General features: G+C 53.6%; 1 protein-coding gene and 1 long non-coding RNA gene across 3 annotated transcripts in view; one reads left to right on the top strand and one right to left on the bottom strand.

Moving 5' to 3' along the window:
- LOC134729594 (uncharacterized) overlaps positions 1-2767 on the bottom strand; it is a 40832-nt gene extending 38065 nt beyond the window's left edge. For both annotated transcript variants that reach the window (XR_010110815.1, XR_010110816.1), the window contains exon 1: positions 2644-2767. This is a non-coding gene — a long non-coding RNA (uncharacterized LOC134729594). The remainder of the gene's footprint in view (positions 1-2643) is intronic.
- Positions 2768-2943: 176 nt separating this feature from the next.
- ELAVL1 (ELAV like RNA binding protein 1) overlaps positions 2944-7724 on the top strand; it is a 43408-nt gene continuing 38627 nt past the window's right edge. The window contains exon 1 of the mRNA XM_034945798.3: positions 2944-3112. The gene's annotated coding sequence lies outside the window, so the exon portion shown is untranslated. The remainder of the gene's footprint in view (positions 3113-7724) is intronic.

Here is a 7724-nt window from a genome sequence, read left to right as displayed (position 1 = left end):
CTGTGGAGTATAAGATACATACTAGATTTCAAAAGCAGGCAGGGGCCGGGCGCGGTGGCTCACGCCTGTAATCCCAGCACTATGGGAGGCCAGGGCGGGTGGATCACTTAAGGTAAGGAGTTCGAGGCCAGCCTGGGCAACATGGTGAAACTCTGTCTCTACTAAAAACACAAAAAATTAGCCGGGCATGGTGGCAAATGTCTGTAATCACAGCTACTCGGGAGGCTGAGGCAGGAGAATCGCTTGAACCCGGGATGGGGAGGTTGCAGTTAGCCGAGATCCCGCCACTGAACTCCAGCCTTGGCAACAGAGTGAGACTCTGTCTCAAAAAAAATAAGAAAAAAAAAGCATGCAGGAAAGAAAAAGGACACAAAGTATCTTGTATTTTGGAAAGATAATAGATGCAAAACATCCTGTAGTTTAAAATATTGACATGTTTAAATAATAACATATTCAACCTACTGAGTTAAATAAAACACATTACAACTAACATCACCTGTTTCTTTTTACTTATTTTTAAACATGGCTAACAATGTAATCAATTTAAATTACATACCTCGCTGACAAATCTGTGGCTTGCTTATATTTTTTTGAGATGTAATTTCCCTCTGTCACCTAGACTGGAGAGCAGTGGCGGGATCTCAGCTCACTGCAACCTCCACCTTCCAGTTTCAAGCGATTCTCCTGCCTCAGCCTCCCGAGTAGCTGGGATTACAGGCTCCTGCCACCACGCCCAGCTAATTTTTGTATTTTTAGTAGAGACTGGGGTTTCACCATGTTGGCCAGGCTGGTCTCGAACTCCTGACCTGGTGATCTGCCCGCCTCGGCCTCCCAAAGTGCTGGGATTACAGGCGTGAACTACTGTGCCCGGCCTGCTTTGTTTATACTTCTATTGCACTGTGATGACCCAGAATGCTGGCTACTATAAAATTTAACAATTAAATGTTAAATTTAGCATTTAATTGAGCTAGGTGTGGTGGCATGTGCCTATAATCCCAGCTACTTGGGAGCCTGAGGCAGAAGGACTGCTTGAGGTCAGGAGTTAAACCTGTGGGATGATTGCACCTGTGAACAGCCACTGCACTCCAGCCTGGGCAACACAGTGAGACCCAATCTCTAAAAAGCTTTCCTAGGCCGGGTGGTGGCTCATGCCTGTAATCCCAGCACTTTGGGAGGCCGAGGTGGGTGGATCACTTGAGGCCAGGAGTTTGAGACCAGCCTGGCCAACATGGCAAAACCCCATATCTACTAAAACTACAAGAATTAGCTGGGTGTGCTGGTGCACACCTGTGATCCCAGCTACTTGGGAGGCTGAGGCACGAGAATCACTTGAATAGGGAGGCAGAGGTTGCAGTGAGCTGAGATCACACCACTGCATTCCAGCCTGCACAGCAGAGTGAGACCCTGTCTCAAAAAACAAAACAAAACAAAACAAAACTTCTAAGAAAATATAATTAAAACAAGAAACAGGCTGGGCACCATGGCTCACGCCTGTAATCCCAACACTTTGGGAGGCCAAAGCAGGAGGATCACTTAAGTCTAGAAGTTTGAGACCAGCCTAGGCAATACAGCAAGACCTCATCGCTACAAAAAAATAAAACATTAGCCAGGCATAGTGGCACATCCTTTAGTCTAAGCTACTCAGGAATCTGAAGCCGGAGGATTGATTGCCTGAGCTGGGGAAGATGAGGCTGCAGTGAGCCATGATCATACCACTGCACTCCAAATTGGGTTACAGAGTGAGATCCTGTCTCAAAAAAAAAAAAAAAAAAAGAAAAGAAAAACAAAATTGTAGGCCAGGCGCAGCGGCTCAAGCCTGTAATCCCAGCACTTTGGGAGACTGAGGCGGGCAGATCAAGAGGTCAAGAGATACAGATCATCATGGCCAACACGGTGAAACCCCGTCTCTACTAAAAATACAAAAATTAGCTGGTTGTGGTGGCGCAGCGCCTGTAGGCCCAGCTACTTAGGAGGCTGAGGCAGGAGAATCGCTTGAACCTGGGAAGCGGAGGTTGCAGTGAGCCGAGATCACGCCACTGCACTCCAGCCTGGCGACAGAGCGAGACTCCGTCTCAAATAAATAAATAAATAAAAATAAAAAGACTATTATTTTCAGATCATAAAAAAAGAAAAGAAAAAGTTAGGCAGAGTGCAGGCATGCCTGTAATCCCAGCTCTTTGGGAGGCGGAGGCAGGAGAATCGCTTGAGTCCAGGAGTTCGAGACCAGCCTGGGCAACAGAACCAGAGCCCATCTTTACATAAAAAAAATTAAACATGTAGCTTGCATGTATTTCTACTAGGGCATTCTAGGCCAGCGCTGGTTTAGAATGTTAGCCCAATAAGACCAGGTATTTTTTTTTTGCCCACTGCCCATACAGTGATTGACACACAGTAGGCGCTCAATGACATTTTAATGAATGAATGAGATGCTGAGCCTTCGGGAACTGGCTTGCTCAAAGAGCCAGCACCGATGGAGCGCTGACCACGTTCCATGCCCCGCCTCCTCAGCGCACCAGAGAAGGAAACTGAGGCCCGGCAAGGTGACGTCAGCTCCTGCTCAACGGCACGTAGTGCGGAAACGTCGGGGCCGGGATTCGAACCCAGGTTCTGTACCCGTAACCCCGGCGCGCTGACCGTTCCTACCTTACCGGGCGGCGGCAGGACAGACAGGTGCGGGACACACGGCGAGCGCTCAACCAGAGGCGCCGCTCCTCAGCCACCGCCTTCCGTCAGCCTCCGAGGGCCGGAACCCAGTTCGCCCCCTCCGCGGCCATCGCTGGCTGCCCGCGTCTCCGCCGGCCGCGGAACCCTTCGCAGGCGGCGCCGACCGGAAGTCCCGCCTCTCCCGCGCGCCCCGGAGCGCCGCGACAGCCACGCCGGCCAATGAGCAGCGCGCCGTGGCGGACGTCGGCCAATGGGCTCGCGCGCCGGGGGGGCGTGTCCGGGCCGCGGGCCGGAGCGGGTCGTGCGCGCTGAGGAGGAGCCGCTGCCGCCGTCGCCGTCGCCGCCACCGCCGCCACCGCTACCGAGGCCGAGCGGAGCCGTTAGCGCCGCGCCGCCGCCGCCTCCCGCCCGCCCCGGAGCAGCCCCGGGCCCGCCCGCCCGCATCCAGGTGAGGCGGTGGGGGGCCTTCGGCGGCGCCCGACGGGGTAGGCCGCGGCAGGCCTGAGCTCGCCTGGCCTGGCCGCGGGGCGCCCGCGGGCCTGCACCGGCCGAGGCCCAGGCCGCGCCGGACCGGGGGAGGGGACGCGCGCTGGGGCCGCGGCGGGCGGGTCGGGGCGGGCCGGTGTGGGCGCCGGCGACAGGCCCCGGGGCCGGATTCCTCTGGCGCCTCGAGGGACGGGCGAGGGGGATACGGCGTGGGCATGCGCCGGGGGGCCGGGCTGCACGGCCGGGGGCCCCGGTCGCCTTGGAAGCCCGGGCTCCGGGGGCGGGAGAGTGGGGCCAGCTACGGGGGAGCGCCGGGAACGCTTTGAGCGCGCAGAGGTCACGGCCCACGGGCTTGCTCCCCCGGGAAATCCCACAGATTCTTTTGTGGTCGTTGTCAGAGCACCGCGGCCGGTGCGAGGTCCTTTGAGAAGTGTGCAAACCCTTCAGTAGATACACGGGAGTCCTGGGGGAAAAAAAAATCTAAACTGCATCTTTTTTTGAGCGCCATCTCTAACAAAGCTGTTTGTGGGGCGTGGGACGTTAGGATTTGTAAAATATGTGTGTGTGCCTGTTGGAAACACAAGCTGCACACGGTTGAACAATGGGGGATGGATGCCCTTCCTTCCTTTTCCGGTGCTCTGGGCTGCGGGGCTTGTTAAAATGGGTTTTGGTCCCTACTGTGTGCAGGGCAGGTGGAGAAGAACTTCTGCACAACTTCTGCACGGGCTTCCCGTGGTGGGACTGAGCCCCCTTGCTAGAAAGTGTTCATCTAAGATCCGGATGGCCAGAAATGGGAAGATGAGGAGAATGATCTGTCTAGAGCAGGGTTTCTCGACGTTGGCCCTACTAATGTTTGGGGTCAGATAGTTTTTGGTTGTGGTGGTAGTGGGGGCTTCCCTGTGCAATGTAGGAAGTTGAGCCGTATTCCTGGCCTCTACCCACTAGATGCCAGCAGTATCCCCATGCTCCAAGTCGTGAGGATCAAAAGTATCTCCAAACATTGCCAGATGGCCCGGGTTGCGGGGGAGGGGTCTCTTCCACTCTCACACGCACAGGTGAGAACCATTACTGAACTAAATGCTCTTCCTCCAAAAGTTCTAATGCCCTGGGAGATGCTCCCAAGACCTCGAACAAGCTTGACTCCGTTGAGCCTTAGTTTTCTTATCTGTAAAATGGGAAGGACAAAAGTGTGGTGCAAATTGAAGAGGGTGGAAATCCCGTTGCGTTGTGCGTGTTCTGTGCCTGGTAGGCACTGAATAAATGATGTTGTACATAGCCACCGGTATTTATTGAGGATTTACTATGTGCTTGACACTTTGTGGACGTTTGTCTGCAGTCCTTGAGGCAGGTGATGTTATAATTTCCATTAATTTCCATTTTAGAGATGAAGAAACTGAGGCTTAGATGGGTCACTTGATATGACCAGTCTCATGCACTAAAGTGGCCGCGCCAGGGTTTGAACTTGGGCCCTCTGATTCAAAACCCTTACTCTTAACCACTCGATTGTACTGCTCCTGTAATCACAAGGCTCCAGGGCACTCCACTCAGTTGTCATCGAATATTTTCTGTGTGCAAAGTTCTGTGCTGGGATCTATTATCAAATTCTGCAACTTCGAGGCCCACAAAGAGGTTGAGATACATGAACGTCTCCAAATGTGGAAGGAAATAATGCTGTTTATGTTGATGCATTGGTTTGGAGCAGACAGAGTTTCAGTCTGGATGTGTTGAGTCTGAGATCATGGTGCTATTTCTTTTCTTTTTTTTTTTTTTTTTTTGAGACGGAGTCTCACTCTGCCGCCCAGGCTGGAGTGCAGTGGTGCGATCTCGGCTCACTGCAAGCTCCGCCTCCCGGGTTCACGCCATTCTTCTGCCTCAGCCTCCCGAGTAGCTGGGACTACAAGCGCCGGCTACCACGCCCGACTAATTTTTTGTACTTTTAGTAGAGACGGGGTTTCACCGTGTTAGCCAGGATGGTCTCGATCTCCTGACCTTGTGATCCGCCCGCCTCGGCCTCCCAAAGTGCTGGGATTACAGGCGTGAGCCACCGCGCCCGGACCATGGTGCTATTTCTTTTTTTTTTTTTTTTTTTTTTGAGACAGTTTCACCCTTGTTGCCCAGGCTGGAGTGCAGTTGTGCCATCTCAGCTCACTGCAACCTCAGCCTCCCAAGTAGCTGGGATTACAGGCAGCCGCCACCACGTCCAGCTAATTTTTTGCATTTTTAGTAGAGGTGGGATTTCGCCTTCTTGAGCAGGCTGGTCTCGAACTCCTGACCTCAGGTGATCCACCCGCCTTGGCCTCCTAAAGTCCTGGGATTACAGGTGTGAGCCACCGCGCCCAGCCCATGGTGCTATTTCAAGTAAAAGAAATGAGAGAATTATGAAAAAACTTTATGAAAATTTCTTGCCTCTCTCACTCTCCGCTTCCCATCTCTTCCCTCTTTCCACACTCCAGCAGGAGTTCTGTTCTGTAAATGCACATCTAATTGTATCCCTTCTGATTTAAAATCTTTATGCAGAAAAAAGACACGTTTTCTTGACCTCTGTGGTGGCTTAAAAGATAAAGCTAGAAGCCCTTAGTTTGGAGTGCCAGTTCCTTCACACCCTAACCCTCCCCGCCCCTGCACGTAGACCCCAAACTCTAACCCTCCCTGCCTGTTGCAGCCTCCACCTGGAGACAGATCTCTTCCACCTGGAGATCCTTTGCTTATGCTCCATGGCTCAGCCCAGAGCTCACTGGCCGTTTGAAGCCTGGTCTGACTGCCACTCTTCCTCCACCCGCACCGGAATCAACTGTTCCCTCCTTAGTGTTCCCATCCCATTCAGTTTATTGAATCGAATTCAAGGCTGAATGGCGAGAGAAGCGCAGCGCCCGGCTGGCGCCCCTAGGTGGCAGTAGCGAGGCGGTGCGGCCGACCCTAGCTGTGGGTCAGGGGAAGACCGACGGAAGCCAGCCTGTGGGAGGGAAGTGAGGCTCGCTCCCTCCTCTGAACGACTCTCCCTGCTCCGCTGCTGTGTCCTGGGCCCCCGCTAGGCTCTGGAGAGTGTGCATGATGTGTGTAGGTCATCTCAGCCCACTCTGATGAGTGCTGTGAGAATTATGCCCTGGCTGATGTGGAAGCCCAGAAAAGGGACCTGGGTGGGCACAGGAGAGCCCAGAATGCTTCCTGGAGGAGAGGAGGCAGTAGCGGTGGGGAGGAGCTAACCAGGCAAAGACAATAGGGTGGGGCTTTGTAGGATACAGCCAAGCCCGGAGGTGGGAACATCGCAGTGTTCAGAGAACATCGTGTGTTCAAAGAACCACGTGGGTTCTTTAGGGACAAGAAGGCTGAGATGGGTAGTGGTGGCAGGAGTGCTCAGGTGTCCACTGGGCAGAGGGCTTGGCTGTTACCCTGCAGGTAGGCCAGGGGTGGCTACTGAGCAGTTTTAGTTCACTGCTCACCCTGGTGGAGAGGCTGGGGGGAGACAAGGAGAAACCAGTCACAGGCTGTTGCAGTACTGAGGTGGCCCCGTAATGGCTGAACCGCTTGAGGGTCAGGACTGGGACTGCTTCTTTATTTTGTATGCCTGATGCTTTGCTCTGTGCCTGGCACATGGTTGATATTTTGTCTGTGCCAGGGAAAGGAAAGATTGGCAGACTACTCAGAAGTGACTGGATCCAGGTACCTGTCAAACACACATCTGTGGCTGGGTGTAGTGGCTCACACGTGTAACCCCAACAGCTTGGGAGGCCAAGGTGGAAGATTGCTCAAGGCCAGGAGTTCAAGACCAGCCTGGGCAACATAGTGAGAGCCCATCTCTAAAAAAAAATTTTTTTTTTTAAAGAGTGAGACGTTTATGTCAGGGGAAGGAATCACAGGAGAGGGAACAATCCTGAACAGCTCGATGGCCAGACTCATGTCACCATGAACAGAAACAGGCAGACTTAAGGAAGGGGAGTGACTAGGAGGAAGAAGATGAAGCTGGGTTTAGAGACACTGAGTTTGCAATCCCACTTAGGAGTCGGTCTAGCAGGAGGTGACAGGAATCTGAATAGGGATGGTGGCAGAGAGGTGGCAGGACGGTGAGAGATCTCACATGTCAAACTGGCAGGACATGGTGCTTGATTAGGTCCAAGGGCTAGAGAGAGGTGGCTTGGGGGACAGGTGGGGCTATGCCACCAAATGAAGTAATTCAGGGGGTGGAGGCGGTTTGAAGAGAGGGCAAGGACAGGAGGAGAGGAGATGAAGGTGTTTGTAGCTGCAGACAGGGAGGTTGGGGAGACATACATTCACCTTGATTTTGTTCATGAAGTGGGACTAGAGACAGGTACTCACTGTATCAGGCACTGTGGAGCAAGGGGTGACATCCCCAGTGGAGGAAGCTGAAGCTCTGGGAAGGGGAGCGACTTCTGCACAGTAGTTCAGCTGATGAGCAGGAGACTTAGTGCCCAGCTCGGGCCTGCCAGGCTCCAGAGCTCAGGGGTTTTTCCTGCCATGCCCTGTTGCTTTGCACTTCTGTGTGAGATCCCTGCAGTGGCCTTTGGCCTTGACCAGCCAGAAAGAAGCCAGAGCTCTTAGCAGGGCTGTGGGGTGCC

The sequence above is a fragment of the Pan paniscus genome, chromosome 20, assembly GCF_029289425.2.
Source record: "Pan paniscus chromosome 20, NHGRI_mPanPan1-v2.0_pri, whole genome shotgun sequence".
Classification (NCBI taxonomy): Eukaryota; Metazoa; Chordata; class Mammalia; order Primates; family Hominidae; genus Pan; species Pan paniscus.
The sequence above is the reverse complement of the archived record's forward strand: the minus strand, read 5'-3'. Positions and strand labels throughout refer to the sequence as shown.